Source organism: Apium graveolens, chromosome 3 (assembly GCF_009905375.1).
Source record: "Apium graveolens cultivar Ventura chromosome 3, ASM990537v1, whole genome shotgun sequence".
Taxonomy (NCBI): domain Eukaryota; kingdom Viridiplantae; phylum Streptophyta; class Magnoliopsida; order Apiales; family Apiaceae; genus Apium; species Apium graveolens.
In genome coordinates this window covers 74,441,411-74,449,904 of record NC_133649.1, presented here as the reverse complement: position 1 = coordinate 74,449,904, position 8,494 = coordinate 74,441,411, and positions in this window count along the sequence as shown.

Here is an 8,494-nt window from a genome sequence, read left to right as displayed (position 1 = left end):
AACATATAAACCTTAAATGGAAACACCAAAAATAGTCACTAGAAATTATGCAATATGTTTAAGATATAATATTAATAATGTGATTATTACATATATTCCTATCCAATTATCAAAAATATCTATATATATACATATATAATTTATTTGTATTTTACTAGTAAATAATTTACTCATCCATTTTATTACTTTTTTGATAAGTTTTTAAATATTTATTATCCAACATGTTCATCTACTGTGAAAAAATTATAATTTTACAAAGGACAAAATTATTTTTAACATATTAATATCTAATATTTGTACTTTTAAAAATAATATGTTACAAATATTTATGCTTCAATTTTTTTTAAAAATGATAAAATTTATATATTTGGGTAAAAGAACCTAAAATATGAAGTATGAATCCATTTGTTTAAAATCTATATTATTAGTTTTTAAAATATTGGAAGATTAATAACATTAGAATAAATACAAAAATATTAAAAAAAGATATAGTTAGTAATATTAAATTAGTAAAGTGATGAAATGGGAGACCTTGTTATGCAACCTAAATATTACAAAATATATTATTTTGCTAATTATCTTATAAGAATATTATTAATTCATTAAAATCATTTAAGATTGTTTAGATTTAATAAGTAGAAAGTGTATTTGCAAGATAAAGAAACCCTACATGCCAGATAAATGTACATGTTTTATAGAATATGATATTTTTTAATGTTTTATATTCTACATATATCTCCTATTTTTGATTAAATGGGACATCTTTTTTTTATCAACTCGGACATCCTACATACATACATATTTATTTTATAAAGCCAGCATGTCTATTTATTATTATTTATGAAGGGGAAAAAACATAGATAGGATTACTAAACAGCTGGATGTAGGGGATATGGTGTTAGAAGGCTTTAATTGTGTATCTGTGAGGCGCCTTCCATTTCAAGAAAATAATATTAAATACAACCACAGGCGGTCAAATCCCTTGGACATGGCTATATTCGACCGGCCTAGGTCGAATTACAAACGATCGTATTTAAATGGTCGTATTTACAACCAATTTTAACCGAAAACGGTTAAAATAAAACAGGCGAAACTAAACCGGTCAAATTTAGCCCCTAAATTTGACAAAAAAAATCGGGCCGAATTTAGCTGTAATAAAAAAGTGGAGGGATTTTCCCGCAAAATAATTTATTTGGAACTGCTAAATTCAACCGATTTCGGCCAAATTTTATATTTCAAAATGACGGGAAATTTATAAACACTTTCAAAATTTTTGAAAAAAGTGAGGGAAATTTCCCACTATTTTGGAAGATATATTATAATGGAATTCATTTGTATTTAGGATTTTTCAAAATTTTATTTTTAATAAAAAATATTTAAATGTTAGTGAATATTTTAAAATTATGAATATAGGAGATAATAAACGGTATCCAAATAAAAAAATTATTATTTGGTGAAACTTTGGTAATATCACAAATATATTTTTATTGATATTCATACGGTTAGATCAATGAAAAATATTTTTAAAAAAATCGAAACACCAATTCAGGACTAAACACTAGTTAGCTCTACTAGTCAAACTGATGTTTGACCGGTAAAAAGGCAATCCAAATAAATTTATTTTGATCTAAAATTTTGGATATATCTTTAATATATATATCTATTGATATCCATATAGTTGGATCTATGAAAAATATTTTAAAAAAAATTGAAACACTAATTGATGACTAAACACTTCGATAGTTTACTAGTCAAACTCATGCTTGACTTTTGAAATGGTAAACTAAAAAAATTATTTTGGTCTGAAACTTTGGTAATATCACTAATATATATTTATTGACATCCATACAAGTGGATCGGCTGAAAAATATTTTTAAAAAAATTGAAACACCAATTCAGGACTAAACACTAGTTAGTTGTATTAATTAAAATGATAATTGACCGGTAAAATAGCAATCCAAATAAATTTATTTTGATCTAAAACTTTGGCTATATCTTTAATATATATTTATTGACATCCATACGGTTAGATCGATGAAAAATAATTTTGAAAAAATTGAAACACCAATTCATCACTAAACTCTAGTTAGGTTTACTAGTCATACTCATGCTTGAATTTTAAAATGGCAAACCAAATAAAATTATTTTGGTCCTGAAACTTTAGTTATATCACTAATATATGTCTTTATTGACATCTTTACATTTTTATTGATGAAAAATATTTTTAAAAAAAAATCAAAACATCAATTTAGGACTAGGTGTACAAGTCAAACTAATGTTTTACTTTTAAAATGGCTAACAAAATAAAATTATTTTGATCTAAAACTTTGGTTATATCTCCAATATATATATATATATATATTGACATCCATTGGTTGGATCGATGAAAAATATTTTTAAAAAATCGAAATACCAATTCAGAACTGATCACTAGGTAAAAGTACTAGGCAAACTGATGTTTGACTGTTAAAATGGCAAACCAAATAAAATTACTTTGATCGGAAATTTTGATTATATCACTAATAAGAATATCATTATTATTTTCAATTAAAATAATATTTTAAGTTATATTTTAATTTTTTGAATTTATATTTATTTTGATCTTTATATCTTATCAAAATTGTATCACCTGTTTATATATTATTATATTCACTTAGTTTATTTATTCATTTTATATTTTGAACTTTTTTTTAAATTATTTAAAGTTTAGTAAATATATAAAGAAAAATATGTTAATGGGAGAGAATAAAATTTATCCAAATGTTAAATTTTAGTTCTTGAAAAAATAATTATGTTGTACGAGGCAACAAGTTTTAGTTTATTAATAGTTAGTGGGCCAAAATAATTTTGTGATACATGAAATTAGAAAAAAGTGAAGCACAAGGGCAACAATGAGAGAGGGAGGGGACAACAAAGAGAGAGAGGGGGCTGACTCTAGGATATGGAAATATCAATCTTGGGAATGTCATAATTGAAACAGTAGCTCTTGTCTCAGGACTTAAATACAATCTGCTAAGTGTGAGTCAAATCTGTGACAGAGGTTATCATGTGGATTTCTTTGAAGAACACTGTGTAGTTGTAAATAATTGTACAGGAAAAGTGGTTCTGAAAAGTTACAGACATGGTAACATATATGAAGCCAGACTTTTAACAAATTCTGATGGTTCTGTAATCTGTGTGTTAAGCAGAGCATCAATTGAAGAAAGCTGGAATTGGCACAAGAGACTCTCTCATTTAAATTTCAACAACATAAATGAGCTAGTAAAGAAAGATCTTGTGAGAGGACTTCCAAAATCAATATTTGCTCCTGATGGTCTTTGTGCCTCATGTCAAAAGGCAAAACAAAGAAAATCTTCATTCAAGAGAAAAACTGAATCCTCAAAACTTGAGCCTTATCATTTACTGCATTTTGATCTATTTGGTCCAGTCAATGTCATGTCTATTGTAAAGAAGAAATATGTTATGGTTATAGTGGATGAGTTCACAAGATACACTTGGGTGTATTTCTTGCACAAGAAGAATGAAACTGCATCTACTCTAACTGATCATGTCAGACAGCTGGATAAGTTAGTCAAAGATTCTGTTTAAATAATATGAAGTGATAATGGTACTGAGTTCAAGAATTCAATCATGGAAGAGTTCTGCAAAGAGCAAGGAATAAAGCAAGAATTTTCTGCACCTAGAACTCCACTGTAGAATGGAGTTGTAGAAAGAAAGAACATGACTCTTATTGAAGCTGCACGAACTATGCTTGATGAAGCAAAGCTACCAACCTATTTTTGGGCTGAAGCTATGTAGACTGCTTGTTTTACACAAAATGCTACACTCATAAACAAGCATGGAAAAACACCATATGAGATGGTGAAGAAAAAGAATCCAAATCTGAAATACTTTCATGTATTTGGATGCAAGTGTTTTGTTCTTAAGACTTATCCTGAACAGCTGTCAAAATTTGATCTAAAAGCTGATGAAGGAATTTTTGTTGGATATCCACTTTCCACAAAAGCATTAAGAGTCTACAATTTAAGAACAAGGGTTGTCATGGAATCTATCAATATATCTTTTGATGATAAAAGGATTACTGGACTTGAAGATTTCAATGATCATGATCAGCTGAGATTTGAAAATGAAGATGTAAATTCTGATTCTGTAAATTCTGATGACCTAAATCCTGATCCTGTAAGTTCTGACGGGTTAAATTCTGATGTCATTGAAACTGTGGTAACTGCTCCAAAGGAAAATGCACCTGTTCAGGGGGAGCAAGCTGATGATCATACCACATCTCAAGACTCTCAAGAAGCATCAGAACCAGTCACTGGCTCTACAAGTTCTAATTCATCAAGTTCTGATGAGCCAATTTCTGACAATTCTGGAAACTCTAATTCTTCAAAACCTGAAGGATCCAATTCAAATTCTGGAATCTCAGAGAGCATAACTTCAGGGGTAGCATCGGAACATGCTAATGGAGATAACATGGATCATGGGGGAGGATTCAGTTCTAGAGATCAACTTCCATCTGCAAGGAAGTTGACTAAATCACACAAATCTGACTTAATAATTGGAGATCCTGAGGCAGGTGTCAGAACTAGAACAACAATAAAAAATGAATGTCTCTATCATTCCTTTCTATCTCAGAAAGAAAGTGGAAGAAGCTCTTCAAGATGCTGATTGTGTGCAAGCAATGGATGAAGAGTTAAATGAATTTGAAAGAAATAAAGTCTGGACCCTAGTACCAAGACCAAAGGACAGATCAATTGTTGGTACAAAATGGGTGTTCAGAAATAAAACTGACAGTGATGGCATAATTATAAGAAACAAAGCAAGGATGGTTGTTAAAGGTTACTCTCAACAAGAGGGTATTGACTATGATGAAACATTTGCTCCAGTTACTAGATTGGAAGCCATAAGAATCTTTTTGGCTTATGCTGCTCACAAAAAGTTTAAAGTCTTTCAAATGGATGTGAAAAGTGCTTTTTTCAATGGAAAATTGAAAGAAGAGGTATATGTTGAACAACCTCCAGGCTTTGTAGATCCAAAATTTCTAAATCATGTCTACAGGCTTGACAAAGCACTTTATGGCCTTAAGCAAGCTCCTAGAGCATGGTATGCGACTCTGGCTCAATTCCTTCTGGAAAGTGGATTTCACAGAGGTACAATTGACAAAACTTTATTTTACCTCAACCATGGAAAGGACTTGCTTTTGGTACAGATATATGTTGATGATATCATCTTTGACTCTACAAATACAAAACGTTTTGAAAGATTTTCCAAGATAATGCAGTTAAAATATCAAATGAGTATGATGGGAGAGTTGAGTTATTTTCTGGGACTTCAAGTCAAACAAACTGAAGAAGGTACTTTTATCAATCAATCCAAGTACACCAGAAATCTACTCAAGAAATTTGGAAAGCAAGACAGTTCTACTGCATCAACTCCTATGGTCACTACCACCAAGTTAGATAAAGATACTGGAGCATCAGTATACATTATCTTTTTTGACATCAGCTTTTCTTAATTGAAAGTGATGTGTAAGAAATTTATAGACCAAATTGTGTAAAGTTTTACATCACTAATTTTTTAATAAAGCGATGTACTCGTTACTAATAGATATTTGTTATAAATAAAACCGATGTCCTTTACTACATAACCAAAACTAAAACATTGGAATAACAAGCATCCATACAAATCCAACCAGTCAATCATTCATACATTTAGCCATTCAATCATCCGAAAACCACCAACACCAACCCCATCATCTGCATCAATCATCCAAAAATCACCAACACCAACCCCATCATCTGCATCAATCATTCCAAAACTACAGAATCTACATTACCAAATGTACAACCCCCAGCATTTGTAAACCTATACACCAATCCCAGCATTCAAACACTTACATTCTTACTACACAGAACCGTCGAAATTACCTACTCAAACTAAAAATGCACAAATGCACATGATTATTTTTTAAAAATAAAAACTCAAACATCGGTCCTTGTTATAAAACTGATGTGAATCAACTAAAAACACTTGACCTACTCAAACTAAAAATGATATCTAAACCAACAAATGAAATCAAATTATTGGAAAGAAAACGATGTCTACAATGTTAAAACACATCGGTTTGTGCAAGTACATAAAAGTAAAACAAAATAAACCGATGTTAAAGTAGAAGTTTCACATCGCTTCTTAAACTAAAACTGATGTTATAATACATGTCTAACATCAATTTAGGAAATAAACCGTTGTAAAATAAGGACTAAAACATCGATTTGTTTAGGAATCTGATGTCTATTAGTTAAAAGTGCTTCCCTGTTATATGTTTAAAATGGTATTTAACCTCCTAAATACCATTTTTGACAATCTAGTTTAAACATTTTATTCAAAAAAGGGCTAATTATACATCAGTTTGCTCAAAAAACCGATGTCTGTGTACATCTTTAACATCGGCTAAAACCGATGTTAAAGACCCCCCTTTCTCTACACATGCGAAGACATCGGTTTTAAAAGAAAAAAGACATCGGTTTATAACCGATGTCTAAGGGCATTTTTCTAGTAGTGTATGGACTGGATAGATGTCTGTAGGTGTCTCTCTCCAATATTCAAAAATTGAGAGAATCTGAGTTGGTTGTAGTGATTGACAAGGTACATATAGTTATTCCAGAGGACACCCAATTGCTTCATGAACTCAAGAAGGCTCAGATAGATACTTTTCCTGAAGCCTATCTCTGTCCTCAGTCTAAGAAATGTAAACTCTTCACTGTTCTTAAGAATTATGTTAGAGAAAACATGAGGCTGATAATGACTCTTCAATCTCATCTAAAATGCAAAAAGTACAAGAAAAATGAAGATGAAGAGATGATCAGAATTCTTGAGAGATACCTTGGAATGCTGATACCATGTTGCCAAACCTACAATACAACTTAAAGGATGACAAGGATAATGATGAGCATAAGCAAGATGATCAACCACCTTCTGGCTCAAATTCAAGTCAAACTTCTAGAGCAACTGGTAGCAAAGAAAAGAAGAAAGATGAGAAAAAGGGAGAAAAAAAGAAGAGAGGGGAGGAGAGAAGAAGGAAGAAGAAGGAAAATACCTCAGAACCACAAAAGCAATCCCTACCAATCCAAATCAACCAAGCTCAACCCTCTAAGCCAACAAACTCAAATATTAAACCACCTCAAACCACAAAGCCCGAAATTCTTGTACAAATAAACCGCTAACACCTTACTGAAAATACTAATCACCTCATGCCAAACATCTCTAAAGAAAATCTTCAAACCTACCTTCTGTTAAGCCACTAACCAAAATTCATTACAAATCTGTTGGAGAGAAAATCAAAGAACTGCAAGTAACTGAGGAGACTTCGATAAGTCAAAATAACTATAAAATAAAAAGAGATCTCGATAAGCCATTATACTCATCGAGATGTCGAGTTCTCTATATAACAAATTGGAGATCTCGATATAAAACTCAAGTAAAAAATGCAAACCAGTTAAAGATCCAAGATTATTAATCAACAAACAAATCAATCACTGATTTGAAAAGTCTACAAAAAGTAACTTGAAGAGTACAAGATCAAAGGCCAAGATTAACTGACAAAGTAAAGTCACAGACGTCCACGATTTGCAAAGATACACTAAGCCATAAATAGAAAGTTTTAGTTAACTTAAAGTAGGATTTAGTACATGCTATTACATGCTGTGTAAAACTTGTGTTTACTGTTCTATAAAGTAAACAATGGATGCTTTGTTTTAGTTGTAATAAATAGATCTAGAAAATCTTGTAACTCTCTCGAGAAAGAAGCTGAGTTCTTTATCAATAAAGAACCCAGAAATTTGTAGAATTACATACTTGATTTTAATATAAAATTAAGTGAGTTTTGAAGATAGTGTGTTCATGTGCATGTTTCATTATTTCTATTAAAACACTTTATCTCTACAAGGTAGATTACTTTGTTCACCACATCCATAACAACTCAAAAAGCTTAAAAATAATCCAAAACACATTCACCCCCCCCCCCGTGTTGTATTTATTACCTAACACTTGATCATGTGAATAATATGTTCGTGAATGTCCTTAACCAAAATTGGATAATTTATTGAAAGTGGGTGATAAGGAAGTGCTCGATTATGTAAATGCGGAAATTTCTTTGAAAGATTTAAAAAGTGTAGAGATAGTTGGAGAAAGGTGTGATATAGTAGGTTCTAAATATTGCACTACATAGTGTGACGAATTTGATGTACTTCAACAAACAGACAAGAACGAGGATGGCAAAGATCACCCAAGAAGAGTCTTGATGTTTATAAAGATAGGAACGATGAAAAATATCATGTTAAAGGTGCATCAAAATTGTATTTCGATGATTATTAATTAGTAGATGTTTTGCAACATCAAAACTTAACTCAGAGAATATATAAGTTGAGTTCTCCAATTTTCAAAACTAATGCTTTAATTTTTGATGAGTTTGACGTGAATGTAATTTTAATTAGTA